Source organism: Triturus cristatus, chromosome 12, assembly GCF_964204655.1.
Source record: "Triturus cristatus chromosome 12, aTriCri1.1, whole genome shotgun sequence".
NCBI classification, from domain to species: domain Eukaryota; kingdom Metazoa; phylum Chordata; class Amphibia; order Caudata; family Salamandridae; genus Triturus; species Triturus cristatus.
Window position 1 is genome coordinate 800,023,141 of NC_140595.1, and position 12,293 is coordinate 800,035,433.

Sequence of the window (12,293 nt, forward strand, 5' to 3'; positions counted from 1 at the left end):
ATTAAGAGTTTATCTCAATAATTTATCCTACATACTTCGACTATAGGGATCAATTAGTTTAAAATAGAATATAATCAATATATCATCGATACACTAAAAGAATTTGACAAACATACTATATTCTAGCGTTGTTGATGCAAATATCCCATTCCAACATGGCCGACACGGATTTCTGTACCGACATACCATGTGACCTACTTACAAGTCCTATCTCTATACCGCCACAATATGTATATTTAAGACCAACCGATCTCGGCAGTTCCAATGCTCGATGCCGCGATTCAACGTAGATGACTGCTGTGCTCACGCCAGGTTAGTTGTTAGTTTTCGCCTGGCCTTTGCTTTCAATGCCCCTAAAGTAGTACAACTTAACCTAATACTACCCAATTTCCTTTTGCAGTAATTTTCGTGGGATTTAAGTAAAACGCCCCGTAACGGTGACAACAATTCCCATTGCTCGATTTACGCAGCAAGCGATCACAGCGCCATTCATATTGGGCTTAACTCTGTCTGAACCAACAGTAAGACCACTACGAGGTTGGTTGATATTTCTTTCACTTACTATGTGTGAGGTTATTAACAACTGTAACCACAACACACTAAATGCTCTCATTTTCCTCTTGCAGTTTTTAAATACACGAATGACGTTTTCTGCCGGTGTAACTACACAGTACCCTTAAGACTTCGACAGTTTGCCTCTCAAAAACCGCCAAATTTAAAAGGTACCTCGATATACTTTTACCTTTTTGGCTTAGATACATTTTCAGTCGCTCTAAAGCATTTAAGACTTACGATATGATTTCTTTTTACATAGCGTTAAGCGAGAGGTTTTAATTTAAATCTCGATACAAAGAAAGGAAGATATCCACGAATTCCATAATCAATTCAAAACACTACGAGGTAAAATTACTTGCATTAGTTAAATGATGTTTCTCTTGTTTAAAATACATATTGAACCTTTTTGGATTATCACGGTGATTCAATAACAGTCTTTCACATTATTATGTGTTCAATTTCATAGCTTTAAGTGCAACCATGACTAACTTCCTCCTTATTACAAAACTTTGTCGCGATTCGATCCAAACAGGGCCTCAGGCATTCACAACAACCCACAATCTATTAAGTTTTGAGGAAAGGACGAATCAAATTCTCTCCCTAGAAATATGTCATCTGAATTTGTCATTATGAGTGAAGATACAGAATAAATAGTTAGTTTTGTCCAACCACGAAATGAAACGAGATGAATTTATGGCTTAAACGATCATTGTTAAAGTGCAGTATTATTTAGTAAGATGGAGCCCTAATACAAGTGACCATCTGACTTTGACTAAAGTGTTTCATCGTTTTAGCTTGTTTAACAATCATTAGATGCTTAATTGACTGATACAACATTTGCGAAATGTCAGAATTGATTTTCCTTTATTTGTTGATTATGTCATTTGAATGTGTCATTATGAGTGATGACATAGAATAAACAGTTAGCCTTGTCTAACCATGAAATGAAACGAGATGGTTTAAACGATTATTGTTAAAGTACAGTATAATTTAGTAAGATGGAGCCCTAATACAAGTGACCATTTGACTTTGACTAAAGTGTTTCATCATTTTAGCTTGTTCAACAATCATTGGATGTTTAATTGACTGATACAACATTTCTGAAATGTCAGAATTGACTTTCCTTTATTCAATGATTATTCAAATTGTTATTATTTTTTGTCTTAGGTGTGTGTTTTGTATAGTTTATATATTCATTATATACTTTTTAACTTATAGGGGTCAACTTTTAAACTTCTTGTCCTGAAGATGGTCTCACAAATTCACGTATGAAGACCGAAACGTCGACTGTCACACTTCTTTCTAGATAATTGATCATATATCTTTGAAAAAGTGTTTGATATATTGTACAGTGGAGTAATAACTGGATGTATAATCATGCCTCCCTTGTGATATACAACTGTCTTATTTTTATGTACCCTTACTACCATTCACTGATATAAATGAATTTTGTTCCTCACACACCTTTTGTCTATTTTTCATTTCTCTGTATTCTGACTGTATAAATATTCCGAAATTAATGTAAATTGAGATCCGTATACACATTTGACTATTGCATGGTGTATAACCTTCTGGAAACCAAAAGATAAGATTGATCTCAGTTATAGGTATATATTTATCCTATAAACAAGTTACACAACTAAGTCTTTAATAAACCCCTTGAAGGCACACCCTACCCATACATACTATCTGCCCAAGCCCTCAAGGGTATATTGGGTTATCCATTACATAGATTGTGTTTAAGCGCAGACAATTGTCTGTTGTGGATCACTTTTAAGTGGTTTTTTATTATTTTTTTGATTGCCTCTAAAAATAATAACGTAGATGTCTGAAGCAGAGACATTATCCTATACTGATGATTATATATTGAAAATCGCTAGCGGCCCCTCACTATTGGGCAATAAAGGCCTCACCGCCTCTTTTCCTTATGAGTCTGATCTTAATCAACTCGAGCGTCTTAAAAAGAAACTAGTACGAACAGAACTCCATGCTAAGTTTCTGACGGACTGTTTGAATGCAAATATCATCCCAACGGGTCTCCAGATCCGAAATGTTCCAATAATTTTTACTGACGACGAGGAATTTAAAACAGGCTTTAGCTTTTCTGCCAACAAATGCTCTCGCACTTGGATGGTTTTAAGTATAGAAACTGCCATCAGACAACTGAAGATCCTAGCTAAAGAAATTGAAACTCTAGAAAAAAAGATATTAGGTGACTCTGCTATTACTAACGGTAAATTCCTCCTTGATAAGGTACAGCAAACAATCAAAGAATTCGAGGAATTCAACGCTCATAAAAAAACTGAGAAACTACAAAACGATATCAAAAGATACAATAAAGAAAAAACGTATCCATACCTACAGAAGGATTTCTATAATCCTCAAAATTCTGCCCAAATACCAAAGAAGAGAATTACCTTCTCAGATACCAATTCGGATACTGGTAGCGATCAGTCTATAGACACAACCTACCGCCATTACGATCAACAACCTTCTACCTCTAGGCAGAATTTTTTAGGGCAGGACCGCCGAGGGACAGGTCCCCCTCGGAGACAACGGGGTTCCAAACGAGGATGGTACCGCAACCAATATACACCAGGGTTCCGTCAGACACGCAACCAGTATTACGAATGGTAGCACCTGACCAAACAATACCGATTTTCAACCTATCGGCTCATACCCTATCTGAACAAGAAATTGCGGTTCTTTCCTCAGGGTTGAGCTTTGTGCCTACCTATAAAAATGACCTATTCAACACTAAATTAGAAATCCACAAATTCTTCCGCACTGTGAGATTAAAAAACTTCTTCACAGGAAAGGAAAATTGTTCTGACAACGATGTCACAGGTCTAAAAAACAAATCAACGTTTTACCCCAGTAACTGTATGGTAAAAAAGGAAATACTAACATTTGAGAATGCAATTCTCATTGAGATTGATAATCTCTTCAAACAGAAGATACAATATAAATCTAATTTTTCAAAAGAAAAACAAGTTGCATTGCAAAATCTTCAATCACTCCCTAATGTCCTGATAAAACCCGCGGACAAGGGCGGTGGGATAGTCCTCTGGGACAAGGACAAATATACTGAAGAGGCTCTTAAACAATTATCCAACCCTCTACACTACAAGAAACTTGCAACTAATCCCACAAACAGACTTACTACAGAAATATCAAAACTGAGCAAGTTAGGTTTTGATGGTGGTTGGCTCTCAGAGAAAGAATCTGCCTTCCTCGTCAATAAAACACCGACCGTTCCTGCTATATATTTGCTCCCAAAGGTGCACAAAGACCCTCTAAATCCACCTGGTCGCCCGATAGTTTCGGGTTGTAACTCCATCCTGAAGCCATTGGCCCAATATGCAGATTTCTTTATCAGACCATTTGCTGTTAACCATCCTGCATATATCCGAGACACTATGGCTGTGATTAACATAGTTGAAAATTTTGAATTTGATCCCTTGAATGAATACCTGGTCACCATGGATATAGAGAGCCTCTATACGAATATCCCTCAAGAGGAAGTTCTACAGATTCTATGCAACCTTCTAGACACCAGAGCCAGACCACATCAAGTGCCTACAGAATTCATTATTGAATGTGTTCGTATCTCTCTGTGTGAGAATTTTTTCCTTTTTCAGAATACTTTTTATCAACAACGAAAAGGAGTAGCGATGGGAGCTGTTTACGCCCCAGACATTGCGAACATCTATGTCTCTGTATTTGAAAACGAATTTATATTCAATGTAACGAACCCTTTTTCCGCTAACATCATGAAGTGGCTTCGCTATATAGATGATGTCTTCTTAGTTTGGCATGGCACAAAGGAAGAACTCAACACCTTCCATGTCTGGCTTAACCATAGAAATGCACACTTGAAATTCACCATGGAATTTGACAATGCGGAGATTAACTTTCTGGATATAACTATCAAGAATGATATTTCTCACCATTTATATACCACCTTGTTTACAAAACCAACGTCCAGAAATACCCTGCTTGAATATCAAAGTCACCACCCTCAAGCCCTTAAAGATGGCCTCCCTTTTGGGCAGTTCTTGCGTTTACGCAGAAACTGTACCTTTAAAAATGACTACTTCATTGAGGCTAAAAAACTTACAGAAAAATTAAAAGCCAGGGGTTACCCATCCAAACTTTTAAAAAAATCCATGAAACGTGCATGGTATAACAACAGAGAAATGTTGTTGACTGTGAAAGATCGTCCACAACAACCTCATCTGGTGTGTGTCTCGACTTTCGGAACTCATGCTAATGCTATAAAGAAGATTATTAATCGACACTGGAATTTATTAAAAAATCTCCCTGAATTCCAGTCAAAACCCCTATTCTCTTTCAAAAGGGGAACCAACCTTAGAGACCGTCTGGTTAGAGCATATGAAGACCGTCCTAACAACACAGTAGACAACATGAGACAGCTGGTCCCCATTGTTGGACATTTTAAGTGTAATATGTGCTTAGCATGTAACACCTCGCAAACAATCAAAAATGTACCATCAACGGTATTACACTCACCCTTAAATCATTCTCCAATTGTAATACTTGTAATGTAATTTATTGCATACAATGTCCGTGTAAATTACATTATATTGGCAAAACAGTTCAACCAATCAAAAAAAGGATTCTACAACATCAATCTCGGATAAGATGTCACACAGAAAATGCACCACTCGTGGAGCATTATCAGAGACAGGGTCATTCAGATAAAGATATGAAATGGTGGGTATTAGATGTGATCAAACCCTCAAAGAGACAAAGTAATGTAGACCGACTTTTGACCTTAAAGGAAGGTAAATTGATCTGCATGACAGATTTGATCAACCGTGGTCTCAATTCAACATCCGAATGGCACACTTTAGCTTGTCTCTAGACTTCAGCTACAATCCAACGACATGTAATCTTTTATCTGTAATAGATACTGGTCTATAACGTATAATCTATAAATAGCTCTAGTCTTATGTATAATTACTGTTTTATACTTGATCAAACTACCTGTGAGCTATTTTTGAACACTATACAGGTTTATACGATGTTGAGATCTATATCTATGTGTATTAAACTGTTGATGTTACAGCTGCTAACCTAAATACCACTGATGATAATAAGGACACTCTGCTTGTAACAGCCCTTCAATATATGTAATTTAAATACTTGCAATCACCCTGTAACTAAAATGTATAATATCCGATCTTTGATTCTATTGATGGCATAGTAGTCATAAAGGTGGGACATAGAGAACCAAATAGGTATCTGTATACACAATCTTTGCCACCATGTGACGAACCAACTCCGTCCTGTATGCATAATGAATACCCTAATTTCAATTCTTGATGACGCAGTAATCATAAAGATGTGACATAGTATATAAAATATGTGTTTATATATACACAACCCTTGTCACTAAGGGTTAAATCAACCTCGTCTTGTGCACACAATGACTGTCCTACCTCCAACTTTTGGTCACATAGGTTTAACTGGAGGTACACTGTTGGAGTGTGTGTTCCGTTATATAAGTACGTCTAAGAACTATTAAGAGTTTATCTCAATAATTTATCCTACATACTTCGACTATAGGGATCAATTAGTTTAAAATAGAATATAATCAATATATCATCGATACACTAAAAGAATTTGACAAACATACTATATTCTAGCGTTGTTGATGCAAATATCCCATTCCAACATGGCCGACACGGATTTCTGTACCGACATACCATGTGACCTACTTACAAGTCCTATCTCTATACCGCCACAATATGTATATTTAAGACCAACCGATCTCGGCAGTTCCAATGCTCGATGCCGCGATTCAACGTAGATGACTGCTGTGCTCACGCCAGGTTAGTTGTTAGTTTTCGCCTGGCCTTTGCTTTCAATGCCCCTAAAGTAGTACAACTTAACCTAATACTACCCAATTTCCTTTTGCAGTAATTTTCGTGGGATTTAAGTAAAACGCCCCGTAACGGTGACAACAATTCCCATTGCTCGATTTACGCAGCAAGCGATCACAGCGCCATTCATATTGGGCTTAACTCTGTCTGAACCAACAGTAAGACCACTACGAGGTTGGTTGATATTTCTTTCACTTACTATGTGTGAGGTTATTAACAACTGTAACCACAACACACTAAATGCTCTCATTTTCCTCTTGCAGTTTTTAAATACACGAATGACGTTTTCTGCCGGTGTAACTACACAGTACCCTTAAGACTTCGACAGTTTGCCTCTCAAAAACCGCCAAATTTAAAAGGTACCTCGATATACTTTTACCTTTTTGGCTTAGATACATTTTCAGTCGCTCTAAAGCATTTAAGACTTACGATATGATTTCTTTTTACATAGCGTTAAGCGAGAGGTTTTAATTTAAATCTCGATACAAAGAAAGGAAGATATCCACGAATTCCATAATCAATTCAAAACACTACGAGGTAAAATTACTTGCATTAGTTAAATGATGTTTCTCTTGTTTAAAATACATATTGAACCTTTTTGGATTATCACGGTGATTCAATAACAGTCTTTCACATTATTATGTGTTCAATTTCATAGCTTTAAGTGCAACCATGACTAACTTCCTCCTTATTACAAAACTTTGTCGCGATTCGATCCAAACAGGGCCTCAGGCATTCACAACAACCCACAATCTATTAAGTTTTGAGGAAAGGACGAATCAAATTCTCTCCCTAGAAATATGTCATCTGAATTTGTCATTATGAGTGAAGATACAGAATAAATAGTTAGTTTTGTCCAACCACGAAATGAAACGAGATGAATTTATGGCTTAAACGATCATTGTTAAAGTGCAGTATTATTTAGTAAGATGGAGCCCTAATACAAGTGACCATCTGACTTTGACTAAAGTGTTTCATCGTTTTAGCTTGTTTAACAATCATTAGATGCTTAATTGACTGATACAACATTTGCGAAATGTCAGAATTGATTTTCCTTTATTTGTTGATTATGTCATTTGAATGTGTCATTATGAGTGATGACATAGAATAAACAGTTAGCCTTGTCTAACCATGAAATGAAACGAGATGGTTTAAACGATTATTGTTAAAGTACAGTATAATTTAGTAAGATGGAGCCCTAATACAAGTGACCATTTGACTTTGACTAAAGTGTTTCATCATTTTAGCTTGTTCAACAATCATTGGATGTTTAATTGACTGATACAACATTTCTGAAATGTCAGAATTGACTTTCCTTTATTCAATGATTATTCAAATTGTTATTATTTTTTGTCTTAGGTGTGTGTTTTGTATAGTTTATATATTCATTATATACTTTTTAACTTATAGGGGTCAACTTTTAAACTTCTTGTCCTGAAGATGGTCTCACAAATTCACGTATGAAGACCGAAACGTCGACTGTCACACTTCTTTCTAGATAATTGATCATATATCTTTGAAAAAGTGTTTGATATATTGTACAGTGGAGTAATAACTGGATGTATAATCATGCCTCCCTTGTGATATACAACTGTCTTATTTTTATGTACCCTTACTACCATTCACTGATATAAATGAATTTTGTTCCTCACACACCTTTTGTCTATTTTTCATTTCTCTGTATTCTGACTGTATAAATATTCCGAAATTAATGTAAATTGAGATCCGTATACACATTTGACTATTGCATGGTGTATAACCTTCTGGAAACCAAAAGATAAGATTGATCTCAGTTATAGGTATATATTTATCCTATAAACAAGTTACACAACTAAGTCTTTAATAAACCCCTTGAAGGCACACCCTACCCATACATAAATCAAATAGAGGCCTATTTGATTTTACAATTTAACACAGCAATCAGCGGATTAAACGAGATGTCAGAACTTCAAAATTTGTGAGTCCAGACAATGGGTCAAATGTAACTCACAATACATATTTTATTAATCTTTTATGATTTTTTTACATGATTTTTTGAGGAGCATATACGTTTAAATATAATGAAGTGAGACTTCTGTTTTCAAACGTCTTGAAAGCATAATTAATGAACTACAAAAACCAAGCTTCCAGGCTCGCGTCGAGTAAGCGGGAAGTAAAAACTTCCAGGTTGGATCCCCGACCATAGGAAGTGAACCTTGCGATATGAGGGCAAAACAGCTTAAAAGAACAGGAAAAGAACTGCCACATTTAGATGCTGACTCATGTGACCGCAGCTCAAAGGACACACGCTGCTAACTCCGCTGGGATACAAACACTCAAGGAACAATTGCTTGGTTGAATAAAGTAAGTTCTCCCCGCTGTAAAAAAAGCTAATAACTGAAATCTTAAGCTGTGAACAGTATGCAAATTTATGTCAGATTCACCAATGCACTCTTACCTGAAAGATACTGGACTCTTACCTGTAAGGTGTTTGGTAGAGTTTCGCAGAGACGCTATGGACCAACCTCCAAGGATCTCTATCCAACAACCAGTGATTTTATTTACACACTATGGCCTTTTGATAGAACTCAGGGTGGAGGGCCGGATTCGGACGCTAATGGAATTCCTGTTGCCGACCTGCGAGGCAACAAGAAGCATTTTTAGGGTGATGATTCTATAAGCTATGTTGTTAACCTTTCTTAAAATAGCTACTTTAATTTGGGAATATCTATAGTATAATCGTCATACCTGCGAACTCCTGGATGCTGGTTTCTAGATGATGAATTTCTCTGTGTGTAAAAAGATAACATAGGATAAGTATTCTATTTCCTTTAGTCAGAAGGCGCTATTTACATTAGGGCTGGGCGGAATTTGTGGAATGCCTCTTCGCAGAATTTTGAAACAAATTGTGGAAAACGAGCGCACAACCTTAAGGGACCGTGTGCCCGGGACTGGGGTCCCTCGTGCTTGGGCAGGCTCCCCGATCTCCCCGGCCTGGCTGCGTTGAGAAGCAGGGACCGGCCCCGGGCCTCCTGATTTTTGGTCAGGGCCTGGGATCCCACGTCCTGCCAAGTGTCCATCTGCCCGGGACAAGAGACCGTGGTGCAGAGCCCTGGAGCCCTGCAAGGGCTGGCGGGTGCCCTACCGCTATGGCTCGGTGTGGGCAGCTGGGAGTCCTTTCGGTCCAGGCCATCTGGTCGCACCTTTCCCTCGGCCATCTGGTCGCACGCAATGCTTTCCAATGGGGCGACCAGATGGCCGGACCAGCCTGGAAGTCCCGATGAGGGCTTATTTGACTCCCGGATCCCAGTCAGGGCTCCAGGAGGTCGGGCGCATCCGCGCCTAGGATCCCCTCCGTCACTCGGAGCGCGAGGGTTACAAGAAAGGTGGGTAGCCTTCCTCCGGATTACTAGGGGCAGGGTATGCCGGGACACCCCTCCTGGGGATGGCGGTTCTCAGGCGGGGACCAGATGGGCCAAGCCCGGACGACACTTCCCCGGGGTGTCCGGTGCTCCCTCCTCCAGCCCGCGGCGAGGCAAAGTGCCCGGGACGGGCTCCATGGGTCCCCCGGGAGTCCGGGCCCCGGGAGCTCCGCCGGGCCTCCCATGCCTGAGGCCCAGCGTGGGGTCTACGAGCCCCCCCCCCCGAGGCCTGCAGCCCCAAAGCCCCGAAGCCCTGAAGCCCTTCAGCCCGGAGCCCTGGAGCCCTGCAGGCCCAGAGCCCTGCAGGCCCGGAGCCCTGCAACCCTGGAGCCCTGCAACCCTGGAGCCCTGCAGCCCCGGAGCCCTGCAGCCCCGGAGCCCTGCAGCCCTGGAGCCCTGCAGCCCCGGAGCCCTGCAGCCCCGGAGCCCTGCAGCCCCAGAGCCCTGCAGCCCCAGAGCCCTGCAGCCACGGAGCCCTGCGTGGGCAGGCGGGAACCCTAGCGCGAAGGCTCGGGGTTGGACAGATGGGAGTCCTTTCAGTCCCGGCCATCTGGTTGCACCTCTCCCCTCGGCCATCTGGTCGGGCACAATGCTTTAAAATGGGGCGACCAGATGGCCGGGCCAGCCTGGAAGTCCCGATGAGGGCTCATTTGACTCCCGGATCCCAGTCAGTGCTCCAGGAGGTCGGGCGCATCCGCACTTAGGATCCCCTCCGTCACTCGGAGCGCGAGGGTTAGAAGAAAGGTGGGTAGCCTTCCTCCGGATTAGTAGGGGCAGGGTATGCCGGAACACCCCTCCGGGGCTGGTGGTTCTTTGCCGGGGACCAGATGGGCTATGCCCAGGCAACATCCTCGCAGGCGTCCGGGGCTCCCTCCTCCGGCCCGCGGAGTGGCAAAGTGCCCAGGGACGGGCTCCACGGGTCCCGGGCAGTCCTCCCTGGGGTTCCCGGGCCCGAGAGCTCCGTTGTTCCTCTCCGTGCCTGAGGCCCAGCCGCTGTCCCCGAGCCCCCCCGGGAAGCAGAGCCCACCGAGCCCTTGGATCAGGCGGGAGCCCTACTGCTATGGCCCGGCTCTGGGCGGGCAGACGGGAGTCCTTTCAGTTGCCGGCCATATGGTCGCTCCTTTCCCCTCGGCCATCTGGTCGCGCGCAATGCTTTCCAATGGGGCGACCAGATAGCCGGGCCGGCCTGGAAGTCCCGATGAGGGTCCATTCGCCTTCCGGATCCCAGCCAGGGCTCCAAGAAGCCGGGCGCGTCCGCGCCTAGGATCCCCTCCGTCACTCGGAGCCCGCGGGTTACAAGAAAGGGGGGCAGCCTTCCTCCGGATTAGTAGGGGAAGGGTGTGCCGGAAGACCCCTCCGGGGCTGGCGGTTCTTTGCCGGGGACCAGATGGGCTACGCCCGGGCAACATCCTCCCAGGCGTCCGGGGCTTCCCTCCTCCGGCCCGCGGCATGGCAAAGTTCCAGCTCTGGGCGGGCAGACGGGAGTCCTTTCAGTTGCCGGCCATCTGGTCGTTCCTTTCCCCTCGGCCATCTGGTCACGCGCAATGCTTTCCAATGGGGCGACCAGATGGCTGGGCTGGCCTGGAAGTCCCGATGAGGGTCCATTCGCCTCCCGTATCCCAATCAGGGCTCCAGGAGGCCGGGCACGTTCGCCCCAAGGGTCCCCTCCATCACTCGGAGCGCGCGGGTTTCAAGAAAGGGGGGTAGCCTTCCTCCGGATTACTAGGGACAGGGTAATCTGGGACCCCTCTCGGTCCTCAGCCGGCAGCTGGACGGGCCCGGATGCTGCCCTGGTTCTGTCCCGGGGCCTGCCGCGTGGCAGGGTGCCCGGGACAAGGGGTCCGGAGGGTCCGGGGAGGCTTCCCCTGCGCCTGTGGTCCTGGGAGCCCTGGCTGGGTCCAGGGGCCCGGCCCTGGGCCCCGTCCCCCGGACTGCGGCACTCCCAAAGGCCCGGGACAGGGTTCCGTTGTGGCCGGGGAGCCTCCCCTAGCTCGGCAGGGTTCAGGAGCTCCGGCCGGGCCCCTGAGGGCCCCGGGGAGGGCGGCCTTACCGCCCCAGGCTCCGTCCTGGGTCCTGCCGTGTGGCAGGGTGCCCCAGACGGGGTCCGGAGGGCCCGGGGAGGCTTCCCCTGCGCCTGCAGACCTGGGGGCCCCGGCTGGGTCCAGGGGCCCGGTCGGGCCCCGGGTCGGGGTCTCCGGCCCCGGGCACCCTCCCCCGGCCTGCGGCACAGCCAAAGGCCCGGGACAGGGTTCTGTTGTGTCCGGGGAGCCTCCCCTCGCTCGTCTGGGTTCAGGAGTTCCGTCCGGGCCCCCGGGGGCCCTGGGGAGGGCGGCCTCCCGCCCCGGGCTCCGTCATGGGTCCTGCCGTGTGGCAGGGTGCCCGGGGCGGGGTCCGGAGGGCCTGGGGATGCTTCCCCTGCGCCTGCGGG

The 12,293-nt window shown here is 44.4% G+C and overlaps 2 long non-coding RNA genes across 2 annotated transcripts; both read left to right on the plus strand.

The window, feature by feature from the left end:
• Positions 1 to 503: 503 nt before the first annotated feature.
• Positions 504 to 895, plus strand: LOC146782885 (uncharacterized). Its single transcript, XR_014972023.1, has 3 exons — positions 504 to 537; positions 627 to 722; positions 815 to 895. It is a non-coding gene; the product is annotated as an uncharacterized LOC146782885 (long non-coding RNA).
• Positions 896 to 6,604: 5,709 nt separating this feature from the next.
• On the plus strand, positions 6,605 to 6,996 carry LOC146782886 (uncharacterized). The gene is made up of 3 exons (XR_014972046.1): positions 6,605 to 6,638; positions 6,728 to 6,823; positions 6,916 to 6,996. It is a non-coding gene; the product is annotated as an uncharacterized LOC146782886 (long non-coding RNA).
• The last annotated feature ends 5,297 nt before the right edge of the window (positions 6,997 to 12,293 follow it).